General features: G+C 37.5%; 1 long non-coding RNA gene across 1 annotated transcript in view; it reads right to left on the reverse strand.

Moving 5' to 3' along the window:
- Positions 1 to 1178: 1178 nt before the first annotated feature.
- LOC140695708 (uncharacterized) overlaps positions 1179 to 18500 on the reverse strand; it is a 137187-nt gene continuing 119865 nt past the window's right edge. Inside the window, exon 4 of the long non-coding RNA XR_012071539.1 lies at positions 1179 to 1862. This is a non-coding gene — a long non-coding RNA (uncharacterized lncRNA). The remainder of the gene's footprint in view (positions 1863 to 18500) is intronic.

Consider the following 18500-nt stretch of genomic DNA (forward strand, 5'->3'; position numbering starts at 1 on the left):
TATAGACATACATCTTATTTAGGCTGTCACCAGTGCATCTTACGACCTCTGGTAGATGGCCAGGCTTGTGTAGTTAGGATACTAGGTTTTTCCAACCAGATTTGTTAAATTTGTCATTACTTGATAAGAATAGACTGTTGCTCGGTGCCTGGACACTGCCTGCCTGGTTACCACCTTTGAACAAAGCAGTACGATCAGAAATCACAACAAAAATAAACTCAAAATGGCTTAAAGACTTAAATATAAGATGAGACATGATAAACCTGGAAGAAAACAGGCAAAACATCTTCTGACCTAAATCTTAGCTATGTTCTCCTAGGCAGTAGAAATAAAAGCAAAAATTAACAAATGGGATCTAATTAAACATAAGCTTTTGCACAGCAAAGGAAACCATAAGCAAAACAAAACGACAACCTACAGAATGGGAGAAAATATTTGTAAATGATGTGACTGACAAAGGTTTAGTTTCTAGACTATATAAACAGCTCATACAACTTAATAACAACAACAACAACAACAACAACAAAAAACCAATCCAGAAAAGAGCAAAAGACTCAAACAAGCAATTCTCCAATGAAGATTTGCTAATGGCCAATAAGAGCATGAAAAAGTGCTCAATATTGCTAATTATTAGAGAAATGCAAATCAAAACTACAATGAGCTATCACCTCACACTAGTCAGAATGGCAACCATTCAAAAGTCTACAAATGATAAATGCTGGAGAAGGTGTGGAGAAAAGGGAACTTTCCTACACTGCTGGTGGGAATGTAGTTTGGTGCAGCCATTATGGAAGAAAGTATGGAGATTCCTCAAAAAACTAAAAATGGACTTAACATATGATCCAGCAATCCCACTCCTGGGCATATATCCAGAGGGAAATTTAATTTGAAAAGATACATTTACCCCAATGTTCATAGCAGCACTATATACAATAACCAAGACATGGAAGCAACCTAAATGTCCAATGATAGATGACTGGATAAAGAAGTTGTGGTATATTTATACAATAGAATACTACTCAGCCATAAAAAAGAATAAAATGATGTCATTTGCAGCAACATGGATGGACTTAGAGATCACCATTCTAAGTGAAGCAAGCCAAAAAAGAAAAATACAATGATATCACTCATATGTGGAATCCAAAAAAAAAAAGAAGAAATAAAAAAGAGGACACTAGTGAACTCATCTACAAAACAAAAGAGATTTGCAGACATGATGAACAATTTTATTGTTATTGGGAGAAAGGGGGTGGGAAGGGATTAATTTGGGAGTTTAAGATTTATAAATGTTAGCCACTGTATATAAAAATAGATTTAAAAATTCTTCTGTATAGCACAGGGAACTATATTCAATATTTTTTAATAACCTTTAATGAAAATGAATATATGTATATATATTCATTACTAGGACATTGTGCTATACATCAGAAATTGACACATTGCAAGTGACTGCACTTCAATACTTAAAAAAAAACCTTAAAAAATCACATATATAATTTGATTTTAAATAACAGACTTTGCTATCTGAAACTTTATGAAATTGAAAATAATAAAAATAACTACCAGTATCAAATATACCTGCATTCCAACATAAACAAACCCTTCTCATTTTTCTATCTGATACACACATCAGTTTATCTTTTTAAAATTTCATTATACATTTTTTTTGTCTTCTTACATGAACAACAACAACAAAAAAATTAAAGAGACTTTTCTTCTTCCAGGTTCTCCATTTGAATCAAAGTCACGGCTGGCATTTTATCACTTGCTTGGTTGCATCACACCCTCCCTCACAGGCATCTGATTACAGGAGTACTCAAACTGACATCAACAAGCAGACTCCAGGGAGGAGAGCCTGAGAACTGAGAACAGAAAATTAGATGATTAGTGCTTTCTTTCAACCTTGACAGTGCCACTTTCGATGAAGGACTGAAAATTCTTTGTTAAACCCTCTTTTTGATTCATTTTGATTAAACCAGAACATTTTTATAGTGAAATGTTTATACATCACCTAGAGCCAGAAAGACTGACTGCCTTATCAACTGTAAACCTGGATGGAAACAGATAGCAACAAGAATGTTGACTTGCAATTTTAGGAGATAAAGGCAAATTTTTAAGAGTTCAATTTTTTGTGCTCTCACAGTTACTTAAAAAATAAATTAAAATTCTCTTTGAAATAATAACAAGATCTCATGTGAGGCTTTTGCACTGTCATAGAAAACTAGCATTAGAGGCAAATATACTTGGCTCTCAGGAATTTGGAAACCAGAACACAGCTAGTGGTTTAATTAGGACAGCTCTCCTAATTTGAGCTAGAGTTATGACAAGTACTTTTAATTTAAATTACTCAGCAGGACTACTGTATCATAACAACTATGTCAAGGGCTTATGTTCCAGTCCTAAAATTGGCTAAGATCTTTAAATTGCCAAATAACTCAGCCTCAGAGGGACCATATTGCTTTGCAAGAGAGCTATGTGGAGATTTTGAAGTGTCAAAAATGAATGAGAGGTAGCTTAAAGAAGATATCTGAATTGGTATATGTATCACCCCCCCCCATTTCTATCTAGTTACTAGACGGTTGATTGGCATTCCTAAAGTATAAACTGCTTTCAATAATGAGATTTTAAAATTAACTGTCGAGTGTGTTTACAGCCTTTTAATAGTGTCAGTGTATGACAAAGGTGAGTTAGGAGAAGATGAGCCAAGTCCTGAAGCCCAGGGGACTCCTGGCCTGCACTATTGCCCTTTGGCTTTCCCATTTATTTTTCTGCACACGAATACCCTGCTGACCTTGGATGAGACATATCTGAAATATACTGGGGAGAAAGAGATGAGAACTGGGCAGCTGAATTCTAATTTGGTCTCTGCTGCTTATTACCTCTGGCTTTTTGGCTATTACCTCTAGCATCCAATTGCAGTGCCCTCTTCCTTGAATCAGGGCTTTTCATGCAGAGGCCCTAAGAACGATTCCTTAATTTTTCAGCATCAGTGCAACAGAGATGAAGAGTCAGATAATTATCTGCAGCTTCTACAGTGCAGTGCTCTCCTCAGTGTGTCTATTAACTGGAGATTGCAATTGGAATGGTAAGCAATACCCACGTTTATATACATAGTGATCATTAATTACGAATATATACTTTGGGCTGCAGTAGCAGTTTAATAGTTTCAGAGCCATTTATTAAATTGGCTTCATGTATTCTCATGGTCATGAATTTAAAAGAGTTATATTTTTAGAGGATTTTCACAAACTGAAAATTATCTGCAATCACATTAATGGGAAGAAGTAAATTGAAGATGCTCAGGTGAAGAGTTTAACACAAGGAAGTGTTTGATTTTTATACTTATAGTAAATGAGTTTAGGGTATCATTTGAAGTTAAAGTTTCTGTATGTGCTTTTTGTCAGGTTTTGCTTCTTATAATTAATTTTTGAAACATTTCTAGGAACTATATGTTAAAGTTTTTGTGTTCTTTACTGACTATTTTGGTAACAAAGTCACTAAAGTGTATAAACATTCATGTTAGTGCTGAGAGCCATGCTGAACAACTGGAAGAGGTTGCTGTCATATTTGTATTGCTTTTAAATTCTGATGAAGTTGATTGCATGATTATTGTGTTTAATTACCTCATGATCTCAATCACTACCTTTGCAGCTATTGCTTAAATAACGAGACCACTAACGTGGCCATGCTCCTTTAAATAACCATAACATTGTCAGATAGGCAGTCTCAGATCAATGTGAGATGATCAAAAGAGCACACAACTATATAAATCTTGGGAGATGTGTGTGTGTGTTTGTGAGTATTGGTTGGTTTGGGTGTATTTAAGAAATGGGCAAGGTTTAGGTTTTGAGAGAAGTGTGAGAAACCTATTCTGTTCATTCACTTCAGTAATCCCATGATATCAGAGTTGAAGCCAATACATCTTACTTCTAAGAGAAGAAAAAATTTTGATGTCATTATTTTTATTCGCTTTCTTTTTTTGAAAACAAGAGTAAACATACAATATATAGTCTCTCTCTATTAGACATTGTTACCACAGGCTCAAGAAAACCATCCTCAAACACTTGGAGGCAGTTTTTTAATTCTGACATTTGGTGTAAGGGGAGAAAAGTGTCTGTGACTGCCAAAAGCGGAATCTTTCTTTATTATTAAACAGCAGTAACAGGAAAAAACTATATTTATGGTTAGTGGGCTCTAACATTCTTGGATTAGCAAATACAAGCAGAGGTTAGGGGAAAAGGTATGGAGGATCAGTCTGTCCCAGGAAGTCAGGAAGCTCATCTTGGGGAAGGGGGGTTAGAGTGCCAGGGTTCTACCTGAGGGCTGGCTTGTGCTTGGTGGAGAAGAGTGTAATCTCCATGGCATCATTCAAAGATCCTTTATACCCATGCCCTGAGGAATGGGATTTATGCTCTTTATCAGAGAATTTTATACAGTCTGAAAAATTCAGGCTTTCTCCAGGTGGGCAGGAGCAAGAGAGAAGCAACAAGAAGAGAGGTGCAGACAGCACAGATGACCAAATTAATGGGTCTGGAAGAGTAATAGCCCTGTAGAAGAGTACACGGGTGAACCCGAACTCTTTCAGGAGGGAAGAGGGCACCTGAGAGCCTTGACGTCCTGGTGTTTTCACTGGACGGTAATTTGGATCCAAATATACTGGAACTAATATCTCTATTTTTAATGATCTTTTTTTTTTCCTTACTCTTTCTGCTCCTTAGCTCCTTAACCATATACGTATTTTTTGGTTTTTGTAACTTGGGGAATCCAAGGCTAACATTATTACTATTGCCACTCTCCCAATTTTTCAGTCAATATTTCAAAATTTCCAACTGTAAATTTAGTCAATTTCAATAGTAATACAATTTTTCTTGCTTCTGAAATTGGTAATTTTTACATCATTTTAAATTTTTCTTGCCTTTATTGTGCTGACTTTAAACATTCATTAAAATGTTGAGTACAAATGATGTTCATGGGCAACTATGTCTTATTCATAAATATAAAGGTAATTCTTTTAATATTTAATTATTATATATGTTTGTTGAACTTTTTTTTAAATGCCCTTTATAAAGTTAAGTGAGTCCTCTTCCATTCTTAATTTTTACCCTAAATGGATGATGGATTTTTGCACCTATTTTTTCTACATCTAATAACATGGTATTATGATATTTTCTCAGATAATATGTTGCCATAGATAAATTCATTGATGTATTTTTCTAAGGTTAAAGGATTTTGAATTCTCATGATCTCTATTTGTTAGAATTAAATAGAAATTGCTACATATTATATAAATAATAACTTATTGAGAGTTTTTACATTTACATTCATAGGTAGGATTGTTTTATAATTTTCCTTTCATGAACTATTTTCATACAGTTTTGGATCAGTGCCATGCCAGCCATGTAAACTGAATTGGTAGAATTCTTATTTTTCCTATATTTGGGAAATATATATCAAGGGTTATTTATTTAGAACACATAGCTGGATTTTTTTTTCATTTTGAAAATTTTTGTCTTTTAACTGAAAACCTTAAATGATTATTAGAATTCATATTTCATGTTGGGATTTACTTCTTCTGTAGATTGTGGAAGTTTTCAAAATCATGATTCTCCTTGGCTCTGCTTTTCCCTCTTTTCTTGGCTTCTACTGGATAAATTGGATGTCCTTTACTATCTTTTAAATCTTTAGTCTGCTGGGTTGGAAGTTAGACATTTTTATCGGTATATTTAACTAAAAGTTTTGATTATAACAAAAATAAGATATATAATGTAATTAATTGCAAAGGGAAGTATTAGTCCAATATGCAGATTTTTAAAGAAAATATTTAAAATTTGGTTTCACTGAATTAATTGAAACATTCCTCCACTGAAGATGTTGAAGACAAATGAGAAGAGGATTTATGAAGACCATCCCTGTGGGAAGAGCTGCTAGTGCGCTGTGACTCCATGCCCACGTCCAGGAGAGAAGGGAGTGTTACAGCATGATCTCTTCTCCCGCTTTAAGGGGAGACAGGAGGAAGGCAGCTGCCTCCTGTTTGGGAAAAGGGGAGGAGGAGAGACATGGGGCAGCCAGTGATCTTGTGGCAGAGGAAAATCAAGCTGTCGTCGCAGTGAGTGTGCTGGGAGAAGAGGTGTGGGTTTCCTCTGACGCCCATGTAGGCTACCTGTGAAGGGCGCTGGTGTGAGGGTTGTCTTAGCTGCTATCAGATAAGGTCTGACTGAAAGCATTAATTCTGTCAAAAAGTGGCAGAAATAAAATCACTGGGTTCCCGGCGGGCTGCCACATCAAGGGAACTGAAGGTCAGGAGGCCCCAAGGACTGAGATCTCTAAAGAAGCCACAGAAGTGGTTGTGTGACATTCATTTTGAACACAGTGGCATTCAAATAAGGGTAGTCCAGATTCCCTCATCTGACCTCAAAACTCTCCTGGCAAGTGGTGGAGGAACCTGTCCAGTTGACTGCCATGTTCAGGGAGAGAATCAGCAAGAACAAACATGCAAACTGCACTGTCTCACTCTGAAGACCAGCAGCCCTGGCACAGCAGGCTCCAGCTGGAGGATGGGGGGAGAAGTGTTACCTTTGAAAAGAGTTGGAGGATTTCATTATTAGACTGGATTAGACATTCTATGTATAAAAATGAGACTCTGCATAGACAGAGAAGTTTCTGTTACTTCCGTGAGATCATAAAGTCATGGAACAAATTAGTCCCCTGCAGTATAGGTCTGGTTGTATTCCATGAATTCTGTTTGATTTGTGTTCTAGTTAAAATACTCAATTTCTATTATTTAGTAGCCGTCCTTACATTTTTAGCGTGCGTGCCTGAGAGCACATATCTCTACCCTCCTCCTGACCAACACTATGATGTTAGAACTAGAAGTTTCTAACAAATTCTTTTAACTTCGTTATGTAAAATTTTAGCATAATCCTATATGCTAATTGTTTACCTTTATAACTTCTGAGTTTGCCCTTCTTGTTTAAGACAGCTTTTCCCTCACAAATGTACTAATATTCTCCTAGGTCTTCTCCTAATCTTTTTATATACAGTAGTTTTTAACTTTTAGATTATTGATCTATCTGGAAAATTTTTCTGCATACAAAATGTAGTAGGATGTTTAATTATATATTTTTCTTTTAAATAGATTACCAGTGGTCTCCATCCCATTTATTTCAGAATCTGCTGTTTGCCTAAAGATGTGTACTCCCCACATTTATCATGTATTTTGATGTCTGCCTGTTGTTTCTCGATTCTTTATTCTCTCTTCTGTTGCTGCTTTTCCTATACTATTTTTATATTTGTTTAGCTACCCCTACCCTCTAATTTTTTTTTTCATTTTTTTAGAGGGGAATCCTGGCAGATTCCTTCTTCCACATGAAATTCAAAATAATAGTATCAAGTTCCAAGAAGATCTCATTGACATTCCAGTTGAAGACGTATTAGATTTGTATGTTAACTTTTGATCTATTTATATTTTTATTTAGTTTTTCCATTTAGGGACATGGGCCATCTTTCATTCATTTAGGTCTTTTTTCCGTACTGTATAGAATTTTTTTTTTCTCCCATGGCTGCCTTACTTTCGCTGTTGTTATTGAATTCATTCCCAGCTATTGTACAGTAGTATTGTAGCTAATGTACAGCTATTATTGCTCTTGCAATGAGATTTTTCCACACGTAGCCATTTGGTAATACAAATTCTAGGAAGCAACCTTTAGAAAGTCTCCCGGGAGACTTAGGTCCAGATGTGCTAGGGGCACAGCCAAGAGCAGGTGTGAGCCTCTTTTGTGCAGTGTGGCAAGTGCTGAGCCATTGTGAGAACACAGGGCAAACTGTCATTTATTCCTGCCACAAAGACTTACTGAGTGCTTACTATTAAGTGCCAGGAACTGCTCTAGGATCCTATAGTAAACAAAGCAGATAACAACAACAGAAAAGCCTTTGGCTTTATTTAGTTTATTTTTTAGTGAAAGAGACAGATAATAAGTAAATTACATGCTATGTGATATACTAAAAACTCAGGAGAAAAATAAACCAAAGAGAAGTAAGAAGTGCTGGAATGAGCTGAAGTTTCAGGTTGGGAGCACCATCTAAAGGGGAGAAGAGCACTGAGAGAGGATACAAGCAGAATGTGGACTGAAAGACCTGGTCAGGCAGTGAGTTGTAGGTGCTAGTAATGATAGTGAGCTGCAAAGTCACAGGAGAGATTTCAGCCGAATAGTAAAATGATGACTTTGTTTAACTGTATTCTTTCAGCTCTGGGTTGAGACTACACTAAAAAGAGGTGGTCTATAAAGAAGTTGTGGTATACGTATACAGCGGAATACTACTCAGCCATAAAAAATAAAATAATGCCATTTGCAGCAACATGGATGGACCTGGAGATTGTCATACTAAGTGAGGTAAGCCAGAAAGAGAAAGAAAAATACCATATGATATCACTTCTATGTGGAATCTAAAAAAAAAAAAAACAAATGGACTTATAAAACAGAAGACTCACAGTCATAGAATACAAACTTATGGTTACCAGAGAGGGAAGGGGGTAGGAAAGGATAAATTAGGAGTTTCAGATTTTTAGATACTAACTACTATATATAAAATAGATAAACAATACATTTATACTGTATAGCACAGGAAACTATATTCAATATCTTGTAGTAACTTTGGTGAAAAAGAATATGAAAATGAATATATGTATGTTCATGTGTGACTGAAACATTATGCTGTACACCATAAACTGACACAACATTGTAAACTGACTATACTTCAATTTATATATATATATATATATATACACACACACACATACAAAAAAAATCAGTGCACATAAAATTAAAAAAAGAAAAAAGTTAAAATACTGGTAAATATAAGTTATTTCCAAGAAAAAAAGAGCTAGTTTGACTCAGGTAGAAGATGGCAGGAAGGGAGGGAATTCTGGGGCTATTTTGTAGGTAGAATAGGAAAGATCTGCTGACTGAATGAGCAAAAGTGTGACACAAACAGAGGAGTCAGGGATGACACGATTGCTTTTTGTCAGAACATCTGGAAAGGTATAATTATTTACCTAGATGGTGAATGCTGTGGAACAAGTAGATTTTGGCATCGACAGGTGTCAGGAGCTCAGTTTTGGACATGCTATTTAAGAGACACCTATTACAAAAAGTCAATATTGAGTTAGTGGCTATTGAGTGTGGATGTTAGGGACCAGGAAAGGTGATATAGATGTGGGAATCATCATTAATATAGGTGAGATTCAAAACCATGAACCTGGAGATCACCTAGGAAGTCAGTATAGAGAGATTAGAGAATCAAGGACTGATGAGACATGGAGTGCTCTGACATTTAGGAGTCAGGAGGAAAGAATCATTCAGCAAAAACACTGAGAAGAAGCCAGAAAGGTAGAAGAAAACCTAGCAGCTATATTGTGCTGTAAGCTCAGTGAGGCACTTGCATCAAAGAGGAGAGCGTGATTAATTGCAGCAAATGCTACTGAAAAGTCAATTAAAATGAGAAATGGAATCAACCATTGTCTTTGGCATGTGGAGTTGATTGATGACTTTGGTAAGAGCAGTATTGGTGAAATGGTGTAGGAGCAAATTCACTGGAGTGAATTCAGGAATTCAGTGAGAAAACCTGAAGACAGAAAATATAGATGATTCACTTAAGGAGGTAGACTTCAAGGCACAGGAGAGATACGAGACAGGAATTACAAGAGGAAGAGGATAAAGGGAGGCTTTTATTGAGATAGGGGAAATTACAACAGGTTTGTATGTTTGGGAGAATGAACCACAAGAGAGGGAAAAATCGATGTTGCAGGAAACAGAGGAAGAGAATAGGTGGAGGGTGTCTTTGAGCAAGTGAAAAGGAATTGCATTTAATTTAGAAGTGAAGGTTTGGCATTGGCTACGAGCAAAGACATGAGTAGAGACTACGGACACAGTTGCAGGCAAATGGGTAGATGTGGCGGTAGGAACTTGGGGAAGTTTTCTTCTGATCGCTTCAGTTTTTCGTTGAAATAGAACCAAAGTCATTTAGAGAAAATAAGTATGTGGAAAGATGTGTTGGAGGTTTGTAGATAGAGGAAAATGAATGAGGTGGTTCACAGAAGTAGGACTCCTCCAGCCCCTGGCTCTGGGTAAGAGATAAAACATTTGATTGGCCTCCCCAAATGTCTTTCTTCTCCTTTGTTACAGTTAGCCAGTTTTCAGCCAGACACATTATTTTACCGAACAGGACGGCCTTCTTTGCAGCTAGGTATGGCTCTTTGTCTACATTTAGTCAATGAGAACAGATGGAAATGTTGCTTATGTTTTCTGAAAAATGTCCTGAAGACAGAGGGGTGGAATTTCTTTCTCTCTTCCTGCTTTCTGTTGTTCAGATGGCGGATGTGATGCCAGGCTGGTGAGTAGCCTAACTGGACCATGATCTGATGGGTCCAGGGTTCTTAGAAATCAGAGCCCAAAGCAGGTTCTACTTCATTGTTAGTGAGTGAGAGTAAAAGGGAAAGTGAGGCTAGGAAGGAGGAAAAGCAAACACAAGGCAGTGTTTCTGAGTCAACCACAGCTTCAGGAGAAAACATAACTGGTTCCACAATCACGGGGAAGTCTGTAAGGGACAGGACAGGAGCCATCTATCTGCCAGCCTCTTGCTATTTTCTGTCCCTTCCTGGCCTCACTTCTCACCTTGGGGTGATCACCCCCCCTCCACTTCTGGGCTGTCCTCCCTCTCTTCTCCAGGTGGGGGGCTGGAGAAGCCAGAGCCTCAGGGAGTCAGGTCAAGTCGGCCATGGGCAGTGGCGCTGCCCGGTGCTTGCTGCGTGGGCCTGGTGGAGCCCTGCCAGCCTGTGCCCTTATCCCAGAGGCGGATAAGAAGGTAGGGAGTGGTGACGAGGACTCTCTTGTGGTAGGAACTTAGTGACTTGCTGCTGGTACTGATGTGGTCAGGAACCAGGGCACAGACCTCTGGGCTCTTATTCTTACATTGCTACCGTCAACTAGGAAGATCAAGGGGAAATAACTTAAGTCTCCATTTCTTCATCTATTTCAAGTAAATGCTTTGGAGGGTAAGTAAAAATGGCTGGAAATAATACTCAGAATCATTCTTGTTACCTGTGATTCGGGAGGTTCAAATACCTTCAAAGTCTAATTCCTTTGGGTCATATATTTATCTTATAGTGTATTATTAATAAATACTTTGGAAAATAGCCACAGAAGAGAGAGGATGCTAGATCCCAGACTCTTAACTGTTCTTGCGACGATGGCAGTGAGTCTAGTTGAGTATCAAAGGGTCCAATAAGTATCAAACAGTTCACAGTCTTAAAACGCTGCGGCACAGTCAGAGAGGTCACCATATCCTGCTGATGAAATTGACTCTAACTCCATCATCAAATGGGGAAAGGGCTTTTAAATATTCTATTTTGCAATTTGTTGAAACATGTAAATGGAAAAGACTTCCTCTCCATCTTTATTCACTTTCTAACCTATTTTGAAGGCTGTACATAAATAGCTAAACCAACCAATTCTAAACTGATTGACGGTGGAAAGAAGGAGCCAGTCCCACGTCCCCCCAGTAAAATTGGCACGTGGCCAGTGAATGGTCAAGAGCATGAGGGATGGCGGAGGCACCTAGGCTCCGCCTGAAGAGTAAGACAACTAGGGCTTGCCCAGGCTTTGAAGAAAGGACACACGACAGATAAGGTGGCAGGTTGGTAACAGTGTGACATTACTATTTAAAATGGTTTCAAGATGGGGAAGGAGAAATCAATTAATCTGGCCTGTGTGGTCTGGATGCAAAAGGCTTATATCGTGTCAGTACTGCTTTAGGCTCCCTGGAGAGACATTTTGGCTCTGGGCGGAGAGCTGTTGTTGACCTTACTGCTTCTAACATTCAAAGGCTTAGAAAGAAAACTGACCAGAAAAAAAAGGGAAAGGCTAACCTACGAATTTGCAGGCCAGCATCTAATGAGTTTCTGTTTACTCTTGTTAATGAAATGGAACTATGAAGTTTGGCTGAAAGATGACAAGAAACCCAAAATAAAAGTGGTTAAGCATAGTGGAAGTTTAATTTTCCTCTCACAAAAGTCCAGAGGTGGAGATCCAGGGCTGATACAGATATTAGTGGTCCATAATATTAGGGAGATGGGATCCTTCTATCTTCCTGTTTTGCCATATTTGGCAAAGGTTTGCATGGACCAATACTGCTGCTCTAATTAGCTATAAAAATTACCCCAGACAACAGAGAAGAGCTCAGAAAAGTCATGAGCTATTACCGCTCCCCTTTAGAGACATTTTCAAGAAGATGGCCACTATATATGTTCACATTCTTTTCCAGACTTCATCACCTGGGTACACCTGGTTGAATGGTCAATCAGAAAGTATAATTTTTGTCTGGTGTTTCCATGTGCCCAGGTGAATTTTGGGATCCCTATTACATAGGAAGACGGTCATACAGGCCTCAGGGGGACAACTAGCAGCCTCTGTCACAATCATCTGGGCACCTGCACATGGTTTTCCAAGTCATTTTATAATTTTGAACAAGATATTTGTATTGTCATCTTTAAATTTTAGTTTAATTTTAAAATTTATCTCTAATAAATAATATTTGTCTTTTGTTCCTTTAACATAATCTAATTGAGCAATACAGAATTAAGAATACAATTTCATACAGATTTTTTTACAGTTTCTTCTGGGAATCTAAAAGTCCTGGATTTCCCAGTCTCTCATCAGTGGTCTGAAGAAAAACTGCCTAACAGGGAAGTGAACCACGACAAGGGGTGAGGAGAGCCAGAGAATGGGTGTGGAGGTGTGAGCACATCCCTCGAGTCATCCTCCAAGCCAGTTCCTGCCCTGTATTCTCTTTAATTTTCTTTTTTTTTTTTAAATTGAAGTATAGTTGATTTACAATGTTGTGTTAGTTTCAGGTGTTCAGCATAGTGATTCAGATATATATGTATACATATATTCTTTTTCAGATTCTTTTCCAATACAGGTTATTATAAGATACTGAACATAGTTCCCTGTGCTAATCAGGACGTCCTTGTTGTTTATCTGTTTTACATACAGTAGTGTCTATCTGTTAATCCCAAACTCCTAATTTATCCGTCTTCCCTCTTTCCCTTTTGGTAATCATAAGTATGTTTTCTGTGTCTGTGAGTCTATTTCTGTTTTGTAAATCAGTTTATTTGTATCACATTTTTAGGTTCCACATATAAATTATGTCATATGATATTTATTCTACTCTGTCTGACTGACTTCACTTAGTATGATAATCTCTAGGTCCATCTATGTTGCTGCAAATGGCATTATTTCATTCTTTTTTATGGCTGAGTGATATTTCATTATATATATATATACCACAACTCCTTTATGCAGTCATCCATCAATGGACACTTATGTTGCTTTCATGTCTTGGCTGTTGTAAATAGTGTTGCTATGAACATTGAGGTTCATGTATCTTTTCAAATTAGAATTTTTGTCTTTTCCAGATATATGCCCAAGAGTGGGATTGCTGGATCATATGGTAAGTCTATTTTTAGTTTTTTAAGGAATCTCCATACTCAGTCGTATATTTTCACTTCCATTTGACAGGAAACTCTTAAAGGAGGCTTACACCAGTATAAGTTAGGGTTATGAATTTGTGTACAAAAGAGTTCTGACAAATACATGGAGGTGGTAAGAATATAGTGAGTGAAATGGCTAGCACCTAGTGTAGTGTTTAAGAATTGATAACTATTCCTATTTTAAGTCTCTCAAATGAGGTTTTCCCAAGCAGTATTCCTTGTAAATAGACTTTTCTACAAAACTAATGATTCTATGAAAAATAGCTTGTTGAAGAGCATTGCCAATTACATCAATCTCCTGGGGCTACATTTTGTTAAAACCTCTCAGACACCTTGCAGATGAACCTGGTGACAGTGTTTAAAACCAGTGTCCCCGATTTTATTTGCCCACGGCCACCACTTTCCCTCATGAACTTCTATTTTGAGGCATACAGTTTTAAAAAATTTGCTCTACAATTTCACCAGGAGGAAGATTCTAGGTCACAGGTCAAGGATAGTATTTATATAATATTTAGACATTTTGTGGTTTTGGGGTTTGATTCCTTGATTAAGAAAAATGGAAAATAAATAATCACCTAGACAATCTCATTCTTCATAAAGCCTAAGCCTAGTTAATATATTTTGCTGAACTTTGGAAATGAATGTCATAGCTGTTCAGATTTGTGACATATTAAAGATGACTATTACTCTGGATAATGAACACCATGCTACATAAAGTCAGCTGGAAAGGTTAAGTTCATCACAAAATTGCCTGAAAGAGTCCAGTCAGCCTTTGGCTTAACTCTCATGCCAGAGTGCCAAGCTACATTTTGAAAAATAGCATAATTTCTTTTATGATCACTGGAACAATTCCTATATTTTAAAACAATTTAATTATATTTTCCATTTATTTCACAATGAGCCTGATATAAAGCAGGCAGAGAATCACTTGGGAATTAGAACATTTATTCTCATTTATATTCTTTTTCAGCTATTTTCTAAATATATATAGAGCTGAAAAAGGAAAGAAAATATAATAATTATAATCAACTGTATTGGGAACTACACGAGTTTAGCTCTTTTATTTGACAGTGGGTTATATAAAAGATTTCAAATATGGTACAAGGATGAGATTTGCAAGAAAAATGATAAAAAGACTATAAGCAGTATAGTGTCATTTCATAATTCAATCATTAAGAAATTCTTGGCAAAGTCCTTTTGCAGCAGAGGTATATTAAATAGTGGATTATCAATTTCTTTAGGAAGCTGCAAGAGTTCCATCATCAGTTTTCAGAATCTGAGTATGATACTCACCTCCTTTGAGTCTTTCTCCTCATCAACAAGGTCTACCCTGACCTCTGTATAAAACTGAAACATTGCCCAACCTCTGCATACTCTGATCTCTCTTCCAGCTTTACTTTTATTCTGAGGGCATGTGTCATGATGTGATTTGCTAAATAGCTTACTTATTATTGCTATTGTCTAGAGTACAAGCACTATGTAGGCATGAACATTTGTCTGTTGTTCACTGTTGTGTCCCAACTACTGAGAACAGTGCCTGACTCACAGGAAATGTTAAGAAATACTTGATGCTTGAATGAATGAATGAACAGCGGGCATTATATAAATCCCTCTCCAATATTTCTTGCCCTCAAGATCTCTAGAATCATCTGACACCAGCATTGCCTGGTGTGTAAATCAGATCGTGCTTGTGGAATAATGCCAGAGACCCACAGACAGCTCGAATATCTTCTCCAGCAATGCCTAAAGTTAAACCGTTGATGGGCTCCTTCTTTTCTTTTTCCTCCTCCTCCTTCTCTTCTTTGTTTTTAACTAAACAATTTTTGGGAGAGTGAGGTATTATAAAATTGAAATATGTTTCCATCCATGCCTAACATCTTGTTTGTTTTCTGAGGAGGAGGTAATTAGGTTTCTTCACTGATTTCCACTTGGAGGAGGTACCAGGGATTGAACCCAGGACTAGGGGAAAAAACCATAGGACCTCTTGGTTGCTGAGCATGCACTTTACCACTTGAGCTATACCCTTCCCCCGGTGCCTAGCATATTAATGAGAATCACTACCCATTGTTTCTGCTGTTACCACCTGGATCCAAGTCAGAGGCATCTCCTCCGTGGATTATTGGAACATCATTCTAACTGGGCTGTCAGCTTCTACTGTCACTGCTCTCAAGTCTCTTCTTAGCATGACAACAGAATAATCCTTTTACGATTATAACAGAGTATGGGTCTCCTATGCTCAAAATCTCCAGTCGGCTCCTTATTTCTCTTTTTAAAAGCCTGAGTATGTGCCCTGTCGGACACAGCCTCATGTAACCTGTGACTTCATCTCCTACACTTCCTCCTACTCACCATGGCCTCCTTGCTGTCCTTCAAACACACCTTAGGATGTTGGCATCATCTGTTTCCCCTCTGCTCTTTATCCACATGTCACCATGGCTAACTCCTTGCCTCGTTCACAATTTTACTTATACCTTGCTTTCTCATTGAGTCCTACCCATACTACCCTTTTAAAATTTGTAACCCCTATCACCACTCTGAAATCCATTTCCTCTACTCTAGTTCTTAAAATCTTTTCCATAACACTTGTTAACTTTTAACATTGTATAGAATATATTTATTTATTACGTTTACTGTTTATTGTCTCCTTTTACCAGGATGTGGATTCCATGAGGGCAGAGATCCTCGTTACTTGGGGGTACGGATGGACCCCAAATGCCTAGAACAGTATCTGGCACATGATAGATACTCAAATCATATTTTTAGAATGAAAAGATATGTTAGATTTCATCTGTGAAGGACAAGAAAATATTCACAAATTATAGAAGTCTTGGATACCTCAGAATGAAGGGCAATGACTGGGGAAAAAACAATAGAGGGTGGAGGAACTGTATTACACCTGGCCTGTCAGCAGACTTTTGGGCCCATATGGCAAGAAATCAATTTAGATTCTGAGCTTGTGATATGATCATCTGATCACTTACCAACTTCATCTTACCACCTCCCCTATCACCTAGAAAGACGATGGACTGTAGCAGGCTGAGTTTCCTGCAAGCTGCCATATAAAGGCGTGGTTAGGATCCAGCTAGTGTTAAATATGCTTGTTCCCCGATGTCTTGAAAACACTCAGATGTCCTCCAGTTACTGCCTTGTGCTGATGTCTTTTTTCTAAGTACACCCATAAGACAACCAGGAAGAGTTTATCAGAAGTTTGCTGTATCAGCACTAGACTACTGACTGCTGATAAGCCTGACAATAATTTGTGTCATGGACAAGCCTGCACCAGACACTGAGAGAGAAATGCCAAAGATCTTAATTGACATAACCAAGCCCCATACTCCTACAGAAACCTCTACAGTAGGCAGTATTTTGTCCAGAGAGGTATTAAGTGATAAGAAGAAAACTAAATTGAAAAGTTTCTATTTTCTGGAGGAGCTTATGGGAGCTACTAATGGCAACTGTATTTGGACCTCTCTAAAAGTCTCTACTGAAACTATGTGAGGGATTTGTCCTAAACATTATGGAACGGGTCTGCTGGTAAAGAAAACTATTAGCAGCAGTGGTTACTTCTAGAAATAGAGTTTGGGAGTAAGATGAAGATTTCACATTTCATGCATATTTATACTGCTTGAATGTTTGTGAGGCATTTGGGTTACTTAAAAAAAAGTTGTTGACATATTTTAAGGGGAACTCAATAGCTGGTTTGTGCATCTTGAATTCCATGCAACAAATTATTTTTAAAAAACAGCATGAAACCTAAAGTTTTTATATTATTCAGTCTTGTGTCATGGACCCTAAAGGGAGGGTCATGATATATCTTATCTTATGTATACAGAGATCATTCTCATCTCAAAAATGGGCTGTGTGCCAAAATTTATTTACACTTCAGTTGTTTGGAACACAAAATGCATCTTTTTCCTTTTAGAATTAATTTTGAACAAATGGTTTTATTCTGTTATAATTCTATATGTAACACAAATATATTCACATATAAATGAAGGAAAATGCTAGTAAATCTTAAATTCTAAGTATATGTTAGCCACATTTCAATGAAATGAAAGCTTTTCAGAGATCGGACTACACCCGCCTGTCTTCGTTCCTGTAAGCAGGATGGTGGGGTCATCCTTTGATTTGGTTCTCACTGTTGGGGAAGGCATCAAAGAGCTCCAGCTTCCCTGAGTTGCTAATTCCTGGACAGGAGGAAAGAGCCCTGGACTGTGGGGCCAAGGCTCCAGGATAGATGAGAATGAGGAGCAGAACGCAGTCCTGGGGATTTGAGAGGAATGAGAACCAGAGAGGTGGGGCCTGGGGGACACAGTGGAGCAATGGCAGAGTGGAGTGCACCTTCCTTGACCCTTTATTTCTGTTTTTTTCACTGCTGTTCAGGGAGGCTTGTGTTTGTGGCTTAGGCAAATTCTAGGTCTATCACATGTGGATTTTAGAGCCCTGCTTTAGTTTGAAATAGCCATGATGATTCCATTCTCTTAGCAGACTGGCCTTGGGGTATTGAGAGCACCTAACATGGGGTACTAATGAAACACCTCCATGTTCTCTGCTAATTACAGACAACACTTAGTTTCTGATTTGAGACTTGGGTTCAGGGATTGAAATGAACATTATGGCCAAGTGTTTTCTCTGCAGGATTCTGGCATTCCCAAAGGGTGAAAAGATTTTTGAGAAAGTACCCTTTGTGAAGACTTTTTAAATATGAAGCATTTCTTAAAATTAGTTTGAAGTGAGAAGTATATAACCCAAAGACAAGCATGAAGTTATCACACTTCTACATATTTGTGACAGGAAAACCTTCTGGAGGTTGGCACTATTTAACAACTCTATTTTTATTAATTCTTATAGTTTCATAAAAATCTTCATTCCAGACTCTCTCCAAATGACATTGAAAATGCATGTTGATAACATATTTGAAGATTATAAAAATTGGGGAGTATTTTAATTTGAA

Source organism: Vicugna pacos, chromosome 1 (assembly GCF_048564905.1).
Source record: "Vicugna pacos chromosome 1, VicPac4, whole genome shotgun sequence".
NCBI classification, from domain to species: Eukaryota; Metazoa; Chordata; class Mammalia; order Artiodactyla; family Camelidae; genus Vicugna; species Vicugna pacos.